Genomic DNA, 23,357 nt, shown 5'->3' with positions numbered 1-23,357 from the left:
GGGCAGGACATTACATGCATTGTATTGTTAATGATCAGCATAAATAACAGGGAATGTTTCTCTTCCAAAACATTTTTAAACCATTAAAAATACAAAACAGACTCTATGTTAGACTCTGAGGTAAGATACTGCCCCAGAATTTCCCTATTCTTAATTTAAAGCATTTGGTGAACAGTATTTAGAGACTGTGTTGATGCTCAGCTTTTTCCTCACTTGTAAAATGGTCAAAATAATAGCACCTACTTCTTAGGCCTCCCTCACTCCTTGTTCCTCAATCCCTATCTTTATCTCCCGCCCCCCCCCCTTACCTCCCTCCATAGCACTTACCACTACCTATTATGTATTTTTCTTATGCTTGCCTATGATCTCCCTCAGAGCCCCCACCAGAATATAGTCTCCAGAAGGCCAGTGATGTTTCTCTGTGCTGCTCACTGTCTTATGGTACAGTGCTTAATACATGGTAGAAATTGTCATTGCTGAGGCTTTGAATGCTTACCAACTTGGATGGCTGGGAGGATAAAATGACTTACCAGGATGCTTAGAAAAGTGCCGGGCACCAGAGAAGCATTCAGTAAAGATTTGCTATTATTAATATTCTGAACAATTAGCTTTCAGAGACTGGTCATGCCATACACCAATTTTCAGGGACTTTGTTTTCAATCCCCCCTCACCTATTTTTCCCTGAAATGAACTCCCGCTGGTCCTTAATGAAGATTTAAACAATTCTCCATTAAAGCGGCTTGTGTGTTTATTCCACAGCCAAACGGGCACTTTACCCCCCAGACATTGGTCACTCATACTGCACAAGGGTTTGGCCTCCTAAAGTTTCTCATCGAGATACTCCCAAGGCCTTGGGGTCCTGTGTGGAGCTCCCCTGTTGACTAATTTTCCTGTTCTCATCAGCTCAATCCTTTATTCCCTTCCCCAATGCCTCCCCTCCCCCTTTCCCTTCTGCCATTCTTCCTTAGAGGAATATTTGGTTCCCAGACCCCATCCTCCAGCCCTGAGCTTGAAACCACAAACAGCAAGCCCAGAATGGAGAGCACTCTGGCCAATGGCTTCTCTTCAATCTGCAGACTGGGGACAAGGGCAGGGTTCACTGCACTGTTCCTCGCTTCCTGTGAGAACAGTAGTAATCGACTGCCCTCACCGGGCCCCTACAGCCTGGTTGACAACCACCCCATCCCCACCCAGGAGATACTGCAATCATTTGTGAGCTTCTGGGATCCAGACTGTGGTTCAACTCTCTTTGCAGCCCAAGAGGGAGGTCAAGATTGCATGTCGAATAAATCAATGGACACTTCCTAAGCAGGCGGGATGGTACTTAATGTCTTATCCAAAGCCCATACCAAGTGGCTCTGCATTGCACACTTTGGGGTGCTCAACTGGCACCATCAGCAATTTTCCCTGTTCCCAGCTCCCAGCTTGGGTAGCAAAAAGCCTTGCCATTTTGCTAATGGAGGGATCCTAGAGAAATGAGACCTGGTCATGGGCCACTCTTCAAAGATATATGGCAGCCTCAAGGACAACACAAGAGAGCAATACTGCTGAGCATCATGGGAAGTGTTAGTACCTCAGATTCAATAGCTCTTACAGATAAATGACGGGAACGTGAGGAAAACAAAAATGGAGAGGGAGACAACCACAAAGCCCCAAGAGAAAGAACAAAATCTAGAAAAGCTTGTTGAAAACAACAAATGTATCAAATGTACCAAAGGTATCAGATGTAGTGGGGAAGTCGGAGAGGTAATGACAAAGCACGGTAAGTTCTAATTTTCTCAAGAAAAATGTGATGCAGCAATTGAAACAAGTAGGAATGAGTTGAAACAACCATCTTGACAGCTAGAGCTAAAGTAGAAAGTGGGGATGGGGTGGGAAACAGAAAAGAAATTATCTGGGGCCCAAAAGATAAGTCTTTTGGGCATCTAGAACGCCCAGGAATGGAGGGAGATCATCCCCGAGGATTCTGATCACAGCCCGCAGTCCTGCTGAGCACGTCCAGTGTGTCTGCTGCTACCTTCAGGCAGCCCTCCCAGAGGCTGTCAGCAAAATCCCCACAGGGCCTAGTCTCATGCTGGCCCCTTCACAGAACACTCCCGCTCACCCTGTGGTAAACCTCACAACCACCCTTCGGGGAAACTCGGCCAGTTGTTCACTCTGAATGAAGCCTGGGATCTTGCTGTATTTTCCAATGCTCTATTCACTCTCTCAATATTGAATCACAGGATGATCGAATGGGAGGCCGGGGGTGGGGAATGTCCTTTAAAGAGAATCTTCAGTGGACACAAAACCCCCCAGGGCAATCTTGCCAAAATGCAGATTCTGGGTCACATGTCTGGAGTTGGACCTGAAAATCCGCACCTTGTCTCAAACTCCGAGGGGATGCCGGGGCTGCTGCTCCCCAGACCACACTTCCAGAGCAAGACTTTGCACCTCACCGTGCAACACAGTAGCCACCAGCCAAATCAAATATAATTCAAAATTCACTTTCTCAGTCACACCAGCCACATTTCAATATCCACCATATTGCACAGAGCAGAACAAAACATCGTCACCACTACAGAAAGCTCTGTGGAGAAGCACTGAGAGATCAGTGACCTCCTCAGGAAGAAATTCCTTTTCTTCCTTGCTGCACACAGATCTCCAGTGTCTCTGCCCGTGGGATCCAGGAATTTTCATTCCAACCATATGTTACGGGCTGGATTCAACTGATCTGACCCTCACACCCAGCTTATTTTCCATCTTGGCTGCCCACAGCCAGTCTCCCCCATTTTGAAGATGTAAAACAGCCCAAGACACAGCATATCATTTCGTTCTAAACAGCCACCAGCATCAGATAAACATCTCACGTCTCAGAAAAAGGTGGCAGAGGGCTCACTTCCTGCCAAAGACAGTTGTCAAAGACTCCAGCCCTGCTCTGTCTGATTTGTGGCTCTTAGAAAACCAAGAAATAAGGAGTTCTTGTTTTAAGGGCCTCTAGAGCCTTCCAGTGGGCAACACAAAATAAGAACAGCCCCTGGTTTGCACGTGACATTGGCAGTGTTCAGGCAAACAGCTCCGTGGGTCCTGGTTTTATGTTCTTGTCTGTGGGGAAAGAAGATGAGGGGCCTTCACTCTTTCTAAAAGGCACATAGAAGACCATCTGTCTTGGGGCGCCCAGGTGGCTCGGTAGGTTAAGCGTCTGACTCTTGGTTCCAGCTCAGGTCATGATCTCGAGGTTCGTGGATTTGAGCCCCGTGTCGGCCTCTGTGCTGACAGTGTGGAGCCTGCTTGGGATTCTCTCTCTCTGCCCCACTCCTGTTCATGCTCTCTCTCTCTCTCTTTCTCTTTCTCTCTCTCTCAAAATAAATAAACAAAAAAAAGTTAAAAAAAAAAAAAGACCATCTGTCTTATATCAGAGTAACACATCGTACATATGCTATGCCCTTGTTCTTAAAATCATGGAATAACACAAATTCAGGTGTTAAGCAGTGTAATTTTCTTTATCACTTTATAAATCATGATCATTTCTATGATAAATCCCATGATGGAAGCTGGGATGTGCCTTCCAGATCTCCCTTCAGGAATGAAGAAAGCATTTTTTTCCAGCTGTTGGTCGTGCTGCTGGCAGACGGCCTCCACCGTCAGCCCCTTTGGGGACTGGCCTGGCTGAAGGGAGCCGTCTCCTCCAAGATTACCCTCCTTTTCCCTGTGGCTGCATCCAATGCCTGATCAGCGCAGGGGCGTACTGGTCCAGCCCCCTTGCCCCAACTCAGGATAACTCTAAAGGCCTATCCCAACTCCAGAGCTGCCCAGGCAGTTGGCTGAGCTCTCCAGTGGGATTGCATTGCAACCCAGCTCCTCCCTTTCTTTGCCCAGCCCTGCTTCCAGCCCCTCCCTCCACAGGAGGTGATCCTGAGAGCATACCCTAGTAAACATCCTGCAGGCTAGTCTCCATCCCAGGATCTTCTGCCCGGGGAACCCAACCTGTGGAGGGCCCTGTTTGTCCATCTTCAGGCTATTCCTGATTTCCAGGGGTCATCATAAACTCAAGGCATCAGGTGAGGGTAGGGGAAATGATGATACAGTCTTTCATTATCATCTGTCTACACCGCGTCACTGAGATGCCCAACATCCCATCTGGTCCTCAGATGTCTTTTCACACTACTCCCTGCCAAGTCAACCCCCAGTGGTCTCTACCAGCCTTTTGGGGCCAACTCTTTTTATGGGTGTCCCTCCATGCTCCAGGACATGAAGGAATCCACTCCTGTGCTCCCACATCACGCTGGGACCCAGGGGACTCTCTCTAAAGCCCCATCTTTATGTGCACATCACACAGCCATCTCTTTTTGAGGTCTTGCTATTCCCCCAGGCTCACCCCCAGAAGTGATACCAATCTGTTCTCAGAGCTACAAACCTATTTAGAAATTTCTGTGTCATTCCTCCTCCCTGGGCTTGGCCTGGGAGAAGGAGCAGGACACAGAGCCCCTCTATGGTAGATTTCAGATGGCTACCAATTCTTTGACATTCCCCCCTTAAAAAATAAGATATATGTCCCCTACTCTCAAATGTGGGTGTGCTTTGTGACTGCCTCCAACAATATATCACGGCAAAAGTAACACTGTGACTTTACCCATAGCTGGGCCCAGACATTAAGAATCTAGCAGTTTCCTACCTCTTGAAGCACTCTTTCTGGAAGCCCTGGGCCACCATGTAAGAAGCACGACCACCCTGAGACCCCTATACTGGAGAGGCCATATGGAGGTACACCAGTCATCAGTCCTGCTGAGCCCAGCTTGCCAGCTGCACCACTATGTGAGTGAAGCCATCTGGGACCCTCAGGACCAGTCAGCCACCAGCTGAATAGTACTGAGTGACCCCAGTTAACATCACAAGGAACAAAAGAATCGCCCAGCTGAGCCCTGCCTGAATTCCTAGCCCACGAAACTGAGATATAATAAAATAACTGTTGTGTCGAGCTACTGCTACCCTGTCTCAGCAATACCACGGACTTCTTCATTCTTCTCCATCTCTATTCTTACCCCCGTTAGTGAATCTGTACTGGTTGAGAGGCGAAACCATACAGAGCTGGGAACTAGAATCTCTACTTCTACATGTCGTGCAGTCTTTCAGATTACTCAGGCCTGAGCATGTCCCTCTCCCTGCCAAAGGTTTGGCTTTTAGAACTCAAAAGCCAGACTTTCTTGTCTACTTTCTGCTGTGCCTTCCCTTCCCCGAAGGCAAGGAATGATGAAGGACCTTGCTGCCAAAGTGACATGGTGGTGGGAGATTGTGGGAGGAAATACAGAGAGAAACATGAGAAAACATTTAAATATTATACTTCCACCCACAGAATTCTAGTGACTTTGGAGATCAAGGTCTCAACCACTTCTGTTCAAAGAAAAACAAAGACACAGGAAAATAGGTGATCAGCATAATACACAGGGCTGTGTGGCAGGGTGAGAACTGAACCCAGGACCCTGACTTCAGCCCTGTGGTCATTTGGCAAATCTTCCAAAATATAAATGTCCAGCCATGTTTATTTGAAGTTGAATCATTCATCTTTTCTAAATGTCTATTTATTTATTTATTTATGAGAGAGAGAGAGAGAGAGAGAGAGAGAGAGAGAGAGAGCTCACACACAAGCGGGGGAGGGCCAGAGAGAGAAGGAATCTGAAGAATCTGATTCAGGCTCCAGGCCCAGAGCTGTCAGCACAGAGCTCCATGCAGGGCTCAAACCTACAAACTGTGAGATCGTGACCTGAGCTGAAGCCAGACACTCAACCGACTGAGCCACCTAGTTACCTCTGAATTATTTATCTTCAAAATATAATTCACTCTCATACAACGCTGGTGGAAATGCAAACTGGTATAATGACTTCAGACTGCTACTCCAAAGTTAGGCACACACCAAAAAGGAATGCACGCACCTCCAGAAAACATGTACAGAAATGCTCATAGCATATTTATTCACAACAGCCCAAAACTGGAAACAACTCAAATGTTCTTCAGCAAAAGAATGGATAAGCATACTGTGGTATGCTCATATAATGGAATACTACTCAGCAATAAAAAAGAAAGGATGCAACAAGGTAATTGAACCTCACAAGCATTGTGTTGAGCAAAAGAAACAAGACACAAAAGAGCATATATTATATTATTCTATTTCTATGAAGTTCAAGAGCAGGCAAAAGTCATCTGTGGGGTAGAGGGGCTCTCTGGACTGGGAAAACTGGCTAGAAAAAGGCAATGAGAGAACATTCTCATGTGATGGAAATGTTCTGTGTTTTGGTATATGCATATGTAAGAGTTCATCAAACTCAAGATTTTTCAATTTTACTGTGTGTAACTTATACCGCAGTTAAAAAAAAAAATACTCATGGGGCGCCTGGGTGGCTCAGTCGGTTGACTGTCCAACTCTTGATTTTGGCTCAGGTCATGATCCCAGGGTTGTGAGATCGAGCCCTGCATTGGACTCTGCTCTGAACATGGAAACTGCCTAAGATTCTGTCTCTCTCTCCCTCTACCCCTCTCTCCCACTTGCACTCTCTCTCTCTAAAATTAAAGAAAAAACCCCTCATATATATGTATATAGATGTGTATATGACATGTATATAAAGAAACTGTACACTCACTCTAAATACACATATATACCATATATGTGTGCATTATATGTATATAATAGATATGCACATCTGTACGTGTTTTGTATCTGTATATTATATATTACATACATATTACTGCTTCCAAATCTAATTCAAGAAGTTATTCTTCTGGCTACTTTTCTTTTACCACCAGGCATGGTTTTGATTCTCATTTTCTTCAAGATCAGTCTCCTTCTCTTCTCTTTAAATTTTGATTTTACCCCTATGATTATATCATTGGCAAAAATGCATTTTAAGCTGTTAATATTTTCTAAATGGCTGACTCATCAGGTCATATAGTTTTGCCCTCAAAAACACCAGGGAACAAGCCCCTTCTGCCTGAACGCACCACACAAACTTTCTTCTTCCAAGATCTTACTGCCTCCCCAGGATCCTCCAGAAGTGGAAAAGATCTTTTTGGCTCTCAGACCTCCACGATGGTTCTGGCCTACATGCCTTCACACATGCTGTTCCCTATGCCTGGAAAACCCTTCCTTCTGTATTTGTCCGACTTCTATACATCTTTCAAAACCCAAGCATCCTTGGTATCCTCCCCTTATCCTTTATCTGCTTTTCATGGCCTCTGTATCAGCTTTCTTCCCACCAGACTCCAATTGTCTGTTTCACCTCTGTGAATTTCCCCAGCTCATGTCAAGGGGCAAGTCTGCATGGGCTTTGCACCCCCTTCTTGGCACAGCAAACATGAGGGATGCAATCTGTCTGGAGGTGACTCCAAAATGGGTGGATAAATCCTCAGTTTCCACTGCAGCACAGCTGTTTCACAGGGTTTTCATGAACAAAAATTTCCAGCATTGCAAAAATTCATCTGGAGACTGGGAGAAATGAAATGTTCACAAAAATAAAAGTGCTGTGAGTGCAACTGTGTAAATGGGAAGCCTCTCCTTTCTATGGAGACTAATTGCCCCCAACGGGCTAACAGCAAATAATGAGGAATGAAGGATGCCAGAATTATTTATAAAGCTTCGACTCCTGTGGCTTTGATAAATTTATCATGAAATGCCCTGCTGAACCTCCACCCCAGGGGGAGGACATTGCTTCTGTGATCACAACTTGAGATGTGTTTAAGGCTCTGCCTCAGGCAGGGTTTAGAAACATCAAATACCTGAGTGTGTGTGTGTTGGGGTGGGGGGGGGATAAAAGCTTTGGAAAACTGACTATTTGGACATACATGTTATCAGAGACTGCAGGCCTTTGACACATCTGTTGATTCGTGCCTGGTATTGTCACTGGGGGTGTGAAGAAGGACCCTGGAGAGATGGAAACCCTGATGGATGGAGAAGCATCCTGATGAGGGTTGTGACCATCTCCTGTCCACCCTCTGAAATAACCCAAAAAATGTGAAACTAGAGGAAGCCTGCCGGGTGCCAACCAGAGGTCAGAAACGTGGAGCAGCGTGTGCAATAAACATGCAGAGGAAACCAAACTGAAGAAGGCCACAGGGTGGGCCTGTAGCCAATCTGCTCGGAAAGTACGAGTCTCATGAGAAGAACGTCTGGGAGACCTGGGGTTGCATGAGCCTCTCATCCTTCACTTCTAGAAACAGAAGGGCTAGAAGCAGAACAGACTATGAGCACACGGGAGATCCCGGGGTCCCTTTGAAGATTCTCAAAGTTTAGAAGCACAAGAATCACCTGGGTAGCTCTTTAAAATGCTGCTTCCCTCGGGGCACCTGGGTGGCTCAGTCGTTTAAGCGTCCAACTTCAGCTCAGGTCATGATCTCACGGTTCATGGGTTTGAGCCCTGTGTCAGGGGCTGTGCTGACACCTCAGAGCCTGAAGCCTGCTTCGGATTCTGTGTCTCCCTCTCTCTCTGCCCCTGCCCCCGCTCGCATCCTGTCTCTCTCTCTCTCTCTCAAAATAATAAATAAACAGTACAAGACCCAGGAACCAGCATTTATCGAGCACACAAGAAGCACTTTTTCAGCTAGAGCAACAGACCTGTCACCCACAGGTAGACTCTCTCCGCGAAACCCCTGATTTCACCCCACACTGACTGACCCTCATGCCTGATTCAGCACTGTCTCACATCCTCCCCTCCATCACCACACACACACACACACACACACACACACACACAGCAGAAAGAACACTCCTCCACAAGACTCCTGTCAGGTTCAGAGAGAGGTCACACTGTAGGACACTCAGCATTTCATCACAAACTTCTCCTTTGGACAGCTCCTGCGCAGTACCTCCTCGTGGGCACCAGCCATGCTCAGTCTCTCCCTCCTGACCTTTCCCCAACTGCTCTACATTTCCCTTGTCTCTCCCTCACATGCTCCAACTCATTGCCAAATTTAACTCCGCCCACTCTGCCAATTTTGAGTACTCATACTTTGCAAACAAAATGTCCCCAGCTACTAGGATCCACACCCTCTGCCTTTGCCGAGGAGCCACAGCGAGGATGGGGCTCACCCCTGATGAGACACCAGGGGGGAAGCAGCCAGGCAGAACTATGCCAGGAGGCCCAAAGTCATGGTGAGTGCATGGGTGTAAGAAGCCAGTGGGCCATGGGGAAAAGGCTCCTCAAAACCACCATGCGATGCGACTCCATACCCACCAGGATGACTAGATTCAAAGTCAGGTAAGCAGTAGTGTTGACAAAGAGGTGGGGAAATTGGAACCCTCATACACTGCTGTTGGTAAGAATGCAAAGTGGTACGACTGCTTTGAAAAGCCGTCTAGCACTTCCTCAAAAGGCTATGCATAGAGCTATCATATGACTCAGCAATTCCCCCTAAGTATGTACCCAAGAGAAAGAAAACGCAGGTGCACACAGAATCTTATACATGAGGGTTCATAGCGGCATTATTATATTACATTAGCCAAGAGGTGAAAACAACCCAAATGCTCATCAACTGATGAACGGATAAACAGGTGGTCTATCCATACACACTGGATGGAATGCCACGGAATACTACTCAGCAGTACACAGGAATGAAGTGGTGATTCATGCTACAACAGGGATGAAACTTAAAAACATGTGAAAGAAGCCAGCCACAAAAGGCCTCATACTGTAGGATTCCATTTATGCGGAATGCCCGGAATGAGAAAATCTATAGAGAGAGAAAGCAGATTAGTGGTGTCCTAGGGCTGGGAGCACTTGGGGAGAAATGGGGAAGGATCACTAACAGGTACACGGTTTCTTTTTTGGAGTGAAGAAAGTGTCCTAAAATGGATTGTGGCGATTGGCTGCACAACTCTGTGACTATCCAAAAGCCACTGGGTTGAAGTGAATTGTATGGTATGTAAATTATAGCTCAATAAAGCTATGATTTTTTTTTTTTTTAAATAGAGAGAAAAAGAGTGAGAAGCCCAGCAGGGTACTTCATAGTCTTTGAGCCAAGCAGGCCTCTGGTGAATATCAGCTCCACCACTTTCTGGCCATCTGGCTTTGGGTAAGTTATTTAACGTCTTAGCGCCTCTGTTTCTTTATCTATAAAGTAGGGACATAAAAACATACTCACAGGCTCATTGTGAGATTAAGATCGTGAATACAAACTGCTTAATACACTGTTACACAGGGTAGCATACACTCCATAAGCGGAAGCTAACAGTGCTGCCAATAACGGTAATAACTGGTGTGCTTACAAAGCCTCAGAGATCTTTGCGCTCATTTATCCATTCAGTGAATACATACTCAGGGCTACCCTGTGTCCAGCAATGTTCAAGGCACCGGGGATACAGCAGTGAGCAGATCACAAAAGAATCCTGCATGTATGAAGCTCGCATTCCAGCGTGGGGAGAAATAACACAAACAGACAGTCAGACATGGCAAAAACCAGATAGGCTCAGACGGGCCTCCAGGCCTCCTCCTCAGATCAGCTCGCTGTTAGGTTTCGATGGCTGGCCTTTAAACGGGGTTTTATTTGAACGTCCACTCCTCAAGAGGGCAAAACTTCTGCCCACTTTATCCCCGCGACACTCCGAGCTCCATCTTGGGGCCAACGTGACATTTCTGGCATAAATGTTCTTTCCGAATTTTATCCTAATGACATGGCTTGAAATAGGCCCTCTTCCCAAGTTGCACAAAATTCAATTTCCCATCACTTCCAGTGAAAGCTAAGCTTCCGAGCAAATGCAATTCCAAGTAGTCGTCAAGATTCATGCTGCTAATAGGGCCTCCTGTCTTTCTGATTCAGTTTGGATCTTTTGAAAACGCCTTGATTAAATCTGGCTCTTCTGAAAATGTCAGGGGCTTTGATTCAGGAAGTGTGAATTCTCCGCAAGCTTGCCAAGTGTAGGACGCTTCTCTCCGTCACACGTTCACTTTCCTCGGTGACTAAGGCCTGTGTCTTACACAAATGGGTACATTTTTAGCCTGATGGCTGAGGAAAAACACCTGCCAGAATTAAATTCCCATTTCCCTTTGCCTTGCAGCTCACTGTGCCATGAAGGTGCCCTCAGTCCCCTGACCGCGTCTGCAGGGACCAGGCTGTGCACATCCCAAGCTTGTTCATCAGCAGTGCTCAGTTAGGAGGAGACGGGGACATGGCACGGTATCTGCCTGAAGATGTGCTTGGCTGCAGTAAAGCACTTCTCAGTTTCCAAAAGTCCCAGAAGCCTCCTCGGTCTTCTCTCCTCAGTCCTGAGCACACGGCAGACAGATGAGCTGGGATTCTCTCATGCGGTGCATCTGGCATCGGCTGACAGGACAGACACGATGACAGTCCCCTCTGGGAAGCAGCACCAGGAGCTGATCGCTGTATTTTCTGACAGATGCCAGGGGAGGAGGACGTGAACGGACCAGGTACACCTGTCCTTTAATAGCCTGACAGCTGTAACAACATCCACCCCCGTGGCCATGTTGGGACAGGGTTGGGACAGGAATAATGACAGACCCTTGGGATGTTTAACTGAGAGCCTCTGTGGGTTGCTGGGGAATACCTGGAAATATTAGCTGCACTGCCTCCCATGTCCTGGTTCTTTCTCAGCCCCAAGAGATACAACCTCCCACGGGGACAGGAAAAAAGAACCAGAGCCAAAACCGTGGCTTGGTTTTTAAATGTCAAAAGTCAGCTTTGAGTTGTAAGAAACTGAAGGACTCAGAGCTTAATTCACAGATAATCTAGAAACTTGGAAGACATGTGACAGGTCAGAACCAGTCTGCCCAGCTCCAGAGGAGAGGAAGTTCCCAGGATGGCAGGAGAGAGAGCCTTTGGGAAGCCTTGCAGGCAGCAAGGGAGATGGACACAGGAGGAGGTGGGGGTTCCCTGGAGATGATCTGCTCCCCCACCCCCCATCGGAACCTGCAGGGGACTGAAGAATATGACAGAGACCTCAGGTGGGTGTGGGACTCCTGGGGAGAGGGTCCCACACTTAGGGTTGCCAGATAAAATGCAATACTTGGGACACATTTATACTAAAAACAAAAACAAAAACAAAACAACAACAACAACAAAAAAAACCCCACTCATTGTGTACCTGAAATTCAAATTTAACCAGGCAACTTGTATTTTTACTTACTAAATCTGGCAGCCCTTCTGGCTCCTCACCTCCTGGGGGAGAACCCAAAAAGCCCCCTGGCCGTAGGTATGACAAGGAAGACCAAGGCAAGGTAGGGCTGCAGGGCACAGGGTCTGGAACAGCCTTGGGAACATCGTCGACCCATGGCCAGTAGCAGAAGGAAAATGCTGCGCAGTCCAGGCAGGCCCGGAGCCAGCCTCTGGGTAAGGTTCCAGAAGTCAAATGTAGAGGACACAGCTGCCACCTGCAGGAAGCATTCTACTTACTCAGACAGCACAAGCATGGCCTGACAGTGTCACCCAGACCAGATCTCTCTCCCTCTCTCTCTCTCCCTCTGCCTGCCCCTCCCTCCCTCTCTCTCTCTCTCCCTCTCTCTCTCTCTCTCTCTCTCTCTCTCTCACACACACACACACACTGTATGTGTGCCTCTGTGCAAAAACAATAAAAGCCCACACTTACAGAGCACTTGCTATGTACCAGGGACTTTTCACATAACTTATGCTTAACTCTTTCTAAATGCACTATACTTTGTCCACTCCTCTAATCTTTGCAACAACCCACAAGGTAGGTAGTTTTATCTCCATTTTCCTGATGAGGAAACAGAGAAAAAGAAGACAGATAAGCATCTCAGAGTCATCTGGCTGGCAAATGACAACCCAAGTGTGAGGTCAGCTGTTTGGGTCCAGAACCCACACTCTTAAACTCCATGCTCTACAACCCATATCACTTGGACTTGGGTGTAACAGCAAGTTATGGAAAAACCCAGTTAGCAGTGACCTAGACACAAGTCTAGAATTGGGCAGGCCAAAACTGGTGACAGCTCCACAAGGCTTCTCCCAGGCTTCCCTCTGCCCTCCTAGGTGACTTTCAAACTCATGGTCCAAGATGGCTGCTGAAGCCCCAGTCATCACCTCTGTGTTCCAAAGAGCAGGCAGGAGGGAAAAAGGTGAGTTCCCTGTCCTTTCAAACTCTTCCAGGATGTCACACAGACTACCTCTTAGTGATGTGGCCTCATCTTGCTGCAGGAGAGTCTGGGGCAACTTATCTTTGGGTTGGTTGGCAACATATCCAGCTACAATTAGGAGATAATAAAAGGAGAACATGAGTACTGAGAAGCAATAGCAGTCTCTGTTACCCTGTCTCTGAAATGTGACAGTCCCCGGAACTATCCACCTCTAGTAAATTTCCCTTTGGCCAAACCCCTCCCCTCAGCTCCATCATGGGCACAGCCAACAAATCAGTGTGAGTGGTTTCTCAAGGCATCTGTGAAGAGCTCACAAGGCTGGAGGCTAGGGTACAGAAACGTTCCCAGGGACTGTCCCCATTCCCTGAACCCCCTCTTCGAAGCAACTACCATTCTGATTCCTATTACCATGGGTTAGTTTTGCTTTGTCTAGAACTGCGTATAAATCAGAATCACAGAGCATGAGCCTTCTGTGCCTGGGCTCTTTCACCCAGTCTTTTGTCTGAGATTCCTTCCTGTGCTGTGTGTCAGTGCTGTGTGGTGCTCCCTAAGTGTCATTGTCATCATTTGCTTATCCATTCACTCGTTGAGGGACATCTGGTCTGTCTCCAGTTTTGAAATACTATAAATAAATCTCGCGTGAGTATTCTTGCACAAGGCTTTTTGTGGACATCGCCCTTGAGTGCTGTTGGTTAAATACCTAGGATTAGGACAGATAGACCTGAGTCATAGGACAGATAGACATTTAACTTTCTACCTAATAGCCAAACAATTTTCCAAAGTGGTCATAACATTTTACACCCCCAGACAATGCACGAGTGTTCCAGTTGTTCCACAAGGTGACTTCCAGGGAGGAGCCCCAGCAGTGACACATTGTCCTCATCTGGACCTCAAGGGCCTGGTGAGAAGATCCCCAGGTGAAGCTCTACCCTCGGAAGCCAGGCAGAGTCTCCCCTGCTGGACGACCACAGGGAGGGCTGGGCTAAGGAAGTCCAGAGCACGAGGCCACGCCCACAGGTCCTGTCACGTGAGGGCGGCGTGGGCGAAGATATTCCTGGGACCGTGGAGATGGCAAGTCCCTCACAGAGGATGCTCCGGGCTCTCCTGCCATCCTTCATGTCCCTACTGGCCTGTCAGGAATGCAGGGATACAGCAGGATATATGGGGGGGGGGGGGGGGGGGGGGGGCAGGTAGGAGATGAGCCTTAAACACTCAGGATGGGCACCAAAAGGAGTAATGGCCCAAGAAAAGAGCCAGCAATGCCTCCCTCCAGAACCCGCACATGCTCTAAGAAGCCAGTTCGCAGGGACCCCACTGACCAGGAGTACAAGGAACGTGCAGGTGTCGGGAGCTGTTTCTCCCAGATGCAGAAGACTCCCTTGCCTTATGCAAGACCCTCCCAAGGGAGTCTTAGGTCCACAGCTCAGGATGTCTGGAAAATCATCAAGGATTTCGGGTGACTTGATCAAGAAACATCTCTCTCTCTTTGTATTTCTTCTGATTTTACTGTCTCCTCAACACAGTCTCTGCCATAAGCTATGGCTAGGGATAGTGACTTGGGAGTAGATTTTAATACTCGTTTTTAATTTGTTAGATGTGGCATAGCCTAGTAGTTAGGGGAGAGGGGCTCTGAAGCCAGCCCAGCTGGGATTGAACCAGCTCTGCTGTGTGACATTGGACAAGTACTGAACGTCTCTGTGCCTCAGTTTTCTCAGCTAGAAAATGAAGATGATAATAACGTGTGCTTCACAGGCTTTTCTGAGGAGTAAATTAGCTAATTTATGTACAGATCTTTGAGCAGGCCTAGAACACAATAAGCCCTTAATAAATTATGATTCTGGAAGATTGGGGCTTTCCTTAAAAGCTGCTGTAGTGGCACAATTAGTTATGGCTCTGAGTAAGGAAACTGAGGCACAAATCCAGCCCCTTGCCCAAGGCCCGGAGTCTCTAAGTCGCAGGGCAGTAGTTCTCATGTTCTCTGGGTGACTCCAAAGCTGGGGTCCATTCTTTATACCTCTCCTCTTTTTATTTACATCTTGTAAACCGACCGGGCTGAGTGGTGTCCTGAGGGCTCCGGAACGTGATTCCACTGCCACCTGGTGGTGATGTGGCCACATGGCCTGAGGCTGGGGCTCCCCATGAAGACAAGGGGACGGAGATGAAGGAACACTCCACGGCAGCATGACCAATAGAATACAACAGGTTCCCAAAGCCTCTCTGGGAGCTTTGTCCCCGGAGGGCTCAGGATTCCCACGATTAGAATCTCTCCTTCTAGAAGAGGCATCTTCAGGTAAATGCTTGCCAACGTTTTTATGGATAACTAACACATCAACATCTTAGGTGTTTACCTCGTCAGCTAGGGCTTACGAAGGAGACAGAAGGGTCCAGGGGATGGCACACAGGACTCCCATAAAGTTTGATGGGGAATACGCAATTCAGAAGTCGGGCTTAAAGCAAGGGCCTCATGCTCATCCAAAGAGGTCAGATTTGGGTGGGGGCACTGAACTGGGCGCTTTTTATAACTCTGTCCCCATTTGGTCGTCTTTTGCTAACTCCCCAAGTTGGGTGGAAGAGGGTGGGTAAAAATTCTTAATGAGGAATACAAAGCCCTCGGAGCTCTGGATCCCGGGATGTGTCCAGCCTCCTGTCCCCTGTCCCATTTCACACCCTTGGGCAGTTCCACACTTAGGGGAGAGTTATAAATTGGGCTGCCCCCTGCACACCCACTTTCTGGGAGATTCCCTTCATCCCTGTAGAGGAGGGGGAAAAATGTCTTTTCGTCTAGGTTCTTGGCTGAGGCTCTGTAACAAAAGACAGATTAACAAGAGACAAAAATGGACTGGAGTTTATTAACACATCTCTCGTGCCTGTAACACAGGGAGGCACCTACAAATGAGTAACTCACAGGGATGTTTAGGGCTTACGTCCCATCTCAAGTGAAAAGAAAAGAGGCTTGGGGTTTTTGGGTGGGCGAGGCGAGTCTTGGGCAGGTGATGGAAGTATGGTAAACAAGGGTTATTCAGTAAGGTTTTTTATGCAGATTTAAGTTGTGCCTACTCCATTGATAAGAGTTAAGAGTCCTCCTCTTCCTGGTACAGGAGAGGGAGACTTCTCTACAAATAGAAATTTCCTTTATCATAAATATAAATTTACTTTACCAAAGGAAAATTTGTTCCCTGTTTCTAGAGCTTTTTCCTGCACCCGCTGGTTCTTAATGACCTCAAAATAATCCATATACCAGGGGCGCCTGGGTGGCTCAGTGGATTAAGCTTCGGAGTCTTGATTTCAGCTCAGGATCTCACTTGAGAGATGGTGCCCCACATCAGGCTCTGTGCTGATGGCGCAGAGGCTACTGGGAATTCTCTCCCTCTGTCTCTCTCTCCCTCTCTCTCTCTCTCTCTCACTGCCCTTCCCCCACTCATTCATGCTCGCTCTCGCTCTCTCCCGAAATAAATACACAAATAAACATTTTTTAAATAATCCATATGCCAAAGAGGTGCACTTTGGGGTGGCATGTTCTGGAACCCCTTAACCCCCTAGCACTAAAACCCCAATACTACATACTCTAAGAGTACCTCCCACACTGCGTTCTATGTGGATGACATCCCTGGGTCACAGCTCCATAGATTACAACACAGGAGGTGCCTCTGGCGGCTCATGCACCCTGCAGAATGCCACTGCCACTACCATCCATGCAATTGTGATGGGCAGTCATCTTCACAGCCGTGCCCTGACCTCCAGGCCATAGTTGACGGGTCTGGTGTGGGCTCCAAAATCAAATGGAGCTAGTCAGAGAGCTCCCATTCCCAAATATGAAATGGATATGAGATTCTAAAATCAGATTGGCTGGGACGTCAAATAAAGGAGGGGTGTGTGACAGCCCTAAACTGTGTGTGACGGTGCCCCGACCAGCTCTCCCTTGTCAAGGTGGGGCACCCATCCGTCTGGTGCTGTGTAGGTTGCCAATGTCTCAAAGCTACCTTTTCTCCAGAAGATCATCTGCTCTCACGGACAGTCCACCTCTCCCCAGCCGACAGTCACGGAGATGCAAAAGGCCAGCCTGAAGGCACAAGAACTCTGCAGTGGATTTGCATCCCAGAGGCCCCTCCACCGACCCTGCTCAGCCCTCTCCTTCCCATTCATGCTTCTTCCCTGCATTACCAGCTTCACTTGAGAACATACCCCCAACAGACCCCCCGAAGCCGTCTTTCTGCTTCTAGGGAACCCACCTAAGGCAGCTGTGTTCTATCACACGGACTAGAAGCAAAGGGACCAGTCTGTGGGGAGACAACAGTAAAGACTCTCCTCTTGACCCAACTTTAGATGGTTTTTTGACGAAGTCTCAACTTTGGCCTATAAAAACCGCAGACCCTCAGCACAAATGACCCATCCCCACACTAAAAGACTTGAACAAACACTAACATAGCCTCCAACAGCTCAAGGCTGCGTCCCTAGGATGTCCCGCTTAAAGTGATCGCCTGAGGGAGCTAAGGCTGCCAGGAGAATCACGGCTTGTTCCAGCCAAAACCTGGTCCCTGAAACCCAGCCCCCGACCCTTAGCGCAGTTACTCTAGAAAGCTTGCCATCGTGAGTCCTTTCTCTCCCCCTTGACGTGTGGATCTTCCACCACCGGAACTGCCTTGTCAAGGACCTGAGTGCTATCTCTTTGGGATGGAAACATTTAGGGGGTAACTCGCACCTCCTCCTATCCAACCCTCCCAGTCCTTGGGAACCTTGCTTTAATTTACCCTACCTCCCGAAACAAAGATGTGAGTTTGCTTCTCCGCCAGATGAGCACTGATGAACAAACCCGGTCTCTGCCCCAGCTCCCCACAACTCTTCCTTCAAAGTGCCCAGTCATCTCTGTACAAACCAAAGTTGAGTTCAGTTCACACTGGATCTTCCCCACCATCGCAATGGTTACAACTGAGTAGTCTATCCTTACCACATTAGACAGTGTCCAGCTTTACCCTTGACAAGAGAAATGAAGCAACTATCCCATGGGCAGTGGGGGGAAGGGGGGCTGGGAATCAGTATTTCTAGCACTCGAGTCCCAACTTTCCAGTCATTCCTGGGCACTTCATCCCTGCCCTTAGGCCCCATAAGATGCCTTGTGACATAATATATCCCCACTTCTTGCTTAGACGAACTCATGTCAGTTTCTATTACTTGTAAGGAATTCAGCCTTTACTGATATGTTTCCTCCTCATGCTGTGCCCTTCTCTTCCTTGCTGTCTGCCTGGCTTATACCTACCCATCGTTCCACACAGCTCCAAAATTAACTCCTTGAAACCTGCCCTGATAAGCCACTCTGCAGCCCCTGGTGTGTGCCTCCATCATACCCAGAACCCCTTGAACACTGTCTACACTGTCTACTTAAATCTTTGGTTTACAATTACAGAAGTCCTTTGAGTTTATATGGGAAACCCACTTGGCCAAGAGAACTGAAAAAGTGTGTGCTTCACTGGAAAACTATGCATTGTTTACAGCATACTGGTTCCAGTTATCTAATCCTGATTTCATGTGAGTGAATCTGCAACTCTGTAAATCATAGACAACTGATAGCAATGCAAAATCATTCTTGCCTAGAGACACGTGAGTAAGTTCTGTGCAAGGGAGGAGTGACCTTCCCTTCTGTGGAAAAGCCGGTCTTGCATCCACTTGTTCATTCATTTCAATATTCCCAATCCGTCCGTAAATGGGTCTGTTCTTTCTAGTTGTGAAATTTTTACCAGTTTTCTCATTAGTAAGCTAAATAAAACCTTTAACATGTGTTCGTGTTTATACCTGCATGAGAGGCATGATTCTACCAGTTTTGGAAAATTGCTCTTTAACAGAAAACTGGGGTCTCTTTAGTTCTGATAATAATGGCTGCCACAAACTGCACAGTGCGTAATGGGTTATACTTTCCATGTTTCATTTAGAGTGGAGATGTCATCAGTCTCGTTCACTGAATAAAATACACCACAGCTCTTAGAACAGTCCCTGGCAAATAGTTAGTGCTCAAAAACGTATTTGTAACTAAATGAATAAATCTCAACAATGCCAGGCAAACCTGCTGTTTTCATTCCTATTTTACTTTTTTAAATTTTTTTACAGTTTATTTATTATTTTTGAGAGGGAGAGAGAGAGAGAGAGAGACAGCGCGCAAATGGGGGAGGGCAGAGAGAGAGGGAGACACAGAATCCGAAGCAGGCTCCAGGCTCTGAGCTGTCAGCACAGAGCCAACTAGGGGCTCAAACTCACAAACCATGAGGTCATGACCTGAGCTGAAGTCAGATGCTCAACTGACTGAGCCACCCAGGAGCCCTTTCATCCCCATTTTAAAGATGAGGAGGCTGAGGCACATAGCTATAGATGTGTGAGATGATATATAGATATCATCTATATCTATAGATATAGATATATACATCTATAGATGTATAGATGATAGTGTGAGAATTTGAATGCCTTGGGTCCTTAGATGAAACTGAAAGGAAAAAAAAAATCTCATTACATTTCCTTTTATAGAAGTACGGAAATTATTCCAACAGGAACTCCCAACAGATTTCTCCTTATTTCTCTTTGACCCAAATTGCAGAATATGTCCTTTTGTGAAGCAATCACCAAAGGAGTGAACTCTCACTCAGCCCATCTGGGCCATGCCTGGAGTTGGTGATGAAGCCATATGCAGGGGGGCGGGTCTGAACAAAGCAGGTGGGTTCACAAGCAGCTGTGTCTACTCCAGCAAGTTTTGCAATTGCCTCTTCCCCACTGAGCTCACCAGCTTAGAATCCATTTTATTTTTGTCTTGTTAAATTGATTTGTATATTGTCATATTGTCATCATTTTTTAGAAATATATCATCCACATCAATGAAATGCATCTATTTAAAATACATGATTCCATAAGTTTTGACCCATGTGTAAATCCATGTAACCACCACCCACCCCAAAGTGTGTTTTTGTGCAACTTTCCAATCAGTCCCACACCCCTACCAAGAAGCAGGCAGTCACTGTTCTTGTTTGTATCACTAGAGACTAGGTTTGCCTCATCTAGAAATTCTCATAAATGAAATCATATCGTATGTACTTTTTAATGCCTGGATTCTTTCATTTAACATAATATTTTGGGGATTCATCCCTGTTTTTGTACATATCTATAGTTTGTTCTTTTTATCACTAGGTAGGACTCCACTCATACAATGGGGATATATACCACAAATTGTGGATCCATTTTCCTCTTGTGAATATTTGGATTGTTTCCAGTTTGGAGCTTATGAACAAAGATGCTAAGAACATCCACATACAAGTCTTCTCAGATCTGTGTTTGTTTGTTTGTTTGTTTGTTTGTTTTTAGAGAGAGAGAGCCCAAGCAGGGGAGAGGGGCAGAGAGAGAGAGAGAGAGAATATATTAAGCAGTCTCCATGATCAGTGTGGAGCACAATGTGGGGTCCAATCCCATGATCCTGGGATCATAACCTGAACCAAAATCAAGAGTCAGACACTCAACCTACTGAGCTACCCAGATCTGTTTTTAAATTGTTTTCCTGGCTCGAGGATCCCAGACCACAGGTGAAATTAGCCGAATACACACAAGCAGCAATGGCCCAGTGACCCAGGCAAGACTTGGTTTCCACCCAGGGACCATTTCTGGACCAGGATCCTAGGCTGCCAGGCTGAGCTTTCATTCTCGTTTAGAGATCTCAGGGAAAACAACACCATCCCAGCTCCGTATTTGGCCCCCTGGCACATCTAGGAAAGGCCTCAGCAACTTTCCCTGAGTAGGGATTATACATTCCAATGCCTGAAGTGTGGATTTTGTCCACATCCACCCACTCCTAGGGCATCACACAGCTCCAACTCCAACTCACCACTTTGGCCATGGTGTAAGGACCTAGAGATCTTTCTTTCTTTCTTTCTTTCTTTCTTTCTTTCCTTCCTTCCTTCCTTCCTTCTCTTTATGCTCAACTGAGAAACTTAGTCTATTCAGTCATCCATTCATTAAATATTTATTAAGTACTTAGTATGTATCAGGAAGTAAGGATACAGCATTAAACAAAAGACAAAATAAAAGCACCATCACCAAGAAACCAAACCTGTGTTCAGGTAGACTGAAGGGCTACCCTCAATGACAGTTGCAATGGGGTGGATAATGTCTAAGAAAGACTATAATTCTCAGCCTCCTTGTAATTATTTGAGGGTCATATGACTAGTTCTGACCTTGGAGTGTGAACAGTAGTGGCATGTAACATTCCTGGCTGAGGTAAAGGATAGACATACGCCATGTACAATTCTCCAGTCCCCCTCTTCCTTTGGCCATTGGCAACCGGTCCCAGATGTGGCTGCTACAAAAATGATGGTATTTCAGTTAGCCCGTGGCCTTGAGCAACGGTGCAGCAGTCTCGTGTCTCCCCCCACAGCACTGAGATTTGGGAGATGTTTGTTACCACAGCATAAGCAGTCAATCGTGACTAATGCAGAAAATCAGTACCAGAAAGAAATCTGCTATAACAAAAACCTAAAAAATGACTTAACAGTCAGACCACATATAGCAAGGAAATAGATAGAGAAGGCTGGAAAGATGACACTACAAGTTACGTAGGGGCAAAACATTTGAGAGAACCATTCCCTGCAATAATTTGGGAGCTAGGGGCGCCTGGGTGACTCAGTCGGTTAAGCGTCTGACTTCAGCTCAGGTCATGATCTCATGGTTCGTTGGTTGGAGCCCTGCATCAGGCTCTGTGCTGACAGCTCGGAGCCTGGAGCCTGCTTCAGATTCTGTGTCTCCCTCTCTCTCTCTGCCCCTTCCCCACTCGCACTCTCTCTCTCTCTCTCTCTCAAAAATAAAATAAAAACAGGGAACAGCATGGAAGCTTTTTGTGCATCTTGCGTCCATAAAATACAACCAGACCAACACTGAACCATCCTACACACCTAGAAAACTGATTGGGGGATTAACACAACAATCTGCACAACCTGAACCACAGAACTCAGCAGGTACGTGGCGCAGAGAGTTGCACTTGGGGAGCAAGAAGCCCCGAAAGGTAGGGAACTGCTTTTGTGGGCAGAGAGAGGACAGAGACTGGGCAAGGGGGGAGAATATGGGAAAATCACCCCTCCCCAAAAGCAGCTGGAAAGAAAGCGAAAAATTGGAAACAGCCGCAGAGACTAAACTAATAAGGGAGAAAGGAAAAAGGAGAGGGTTTAAAAGCCATTAAGACTGTAAACAAGGGGAGTGCAAAGGCTGCAACTCCGCGGCTCCATACCTGGTGGTGCTCTGGTGGGAAGGGCGAATCCCCAGGAACAGAGTGGAGTCCGGGAGGTTCTCGGGCCACACGGGGAAAAGCAGTTCCACTGCTGGAAGGACATTTGGTAGAGACTTTTGAAGCCACCTGGTCCCAGCAGAACCCAGAAGGCGGCCACATTCACTGGTGCTGGAAAAGGTCACTGGGGATGAAGCCTGGTGCCAGATGTGTGTTGTGATTTTCCATAATCCCTGAAACCCTGCTGCTACACTGTCTCGCGAGCTTTTTCTGGGGCGGGTGGCACCTGGCTGCAGTCTCAGGGCACCAGCAGCAGCAGGGTCCAGTGGACGTACCTGGGTGCAGCTGATATTTGGCCATTGCTCATTCGGCCATTGCTCAGTGAGACCCTCCCGCAGAGGGGCGGAACGGGTCAAAGCCAAGGTCCTTCGGAAGTAGGGGGCCGGGCAAAACAGCTGCATCTGAGACAAACTCGGGAGAGAGGTGCTGCCTGGGACCTGGTCACGGAGAGTGAAAGAGCGGGAGTGGACGAAAGCTGAAGACAGAGGACGGATGCGCTGCTGATCCGGGAGAACAGACTGGGTGGCTGGCTGACGCCATTTTCACCATTCCCCCGCATGCGCATACGCACCTACAAGTGCTGCAACACTCCGCCCCAGTAGGCCAGCAGCGCCACCTAGTGGAGAGCAGAGCTGTTACACTGAGCCCCGCCCAACTGGGCCAAATTCGCTCTTCAAGAACACAAGTTTCACTGCCGACTTAATTTATGGACTATAAAGAACTACATAGACTGACTTCTAGGGCAAAACGAAGCAATTTCAGTCCTACTTCAATCTGTTAGCAGGTTCATCTATTCAATGTTCTTTATCTTTTTTTCTTTTTCCTTTTTCTCTTTTACAATTCTTTTCTTTTTCTTGAATACAGAAAGAGAAACAATTCATTTTTATTTTCAATTTTTATTAAAAATATCTTTCTTTAATTTATTACTATACTTTTTACTTTTGTGTAAATTTTTTCAAATTCTACTTTACTTCCATAATTTT

General features: G+C 47.0%; 1 protein-coding gene across 1 annotated transcript in view; it reads right to left on the bottom strand.

Moving 5' to 3' along the window:
- Positions 1 to 23,071, bottom strand: part of LYZL4 (lysozyme like 4) — a 58,896-nt gene extending 35,825 nt beyond the window's left edge. Inside the window, exon 1 of the mRNA XM_053903929.1 lies at positions 22,318 to 23,071. The gene's annotated coding sequence lies outside the window, so the exon portion shown is untranslated. The remainder of the gene's footprint in view (positions 1 to 22,317) is intronic.
- Positions 23,072 to 23,357: the final 286 nt, after the last annotated feature.

Source organism: Panthera pardus, unplaced genomic scaffold (genome assembly GCF_024362965.1).
Source record: "Panthera pardus isolate Hobbes unplaced genomic scaffold, ASM2436296v1 HiC_scaffold_16, whole genome shotgun sequence".
Lineage (NCBI taxonomy): Eukaryota > Metazoa > Chordata > Mammalia > Carnivora > Felidae > Panthera > Panthera pardus.
This window is presented reverse-complemented; position numbering and strand designations above follow the sequence as displayed.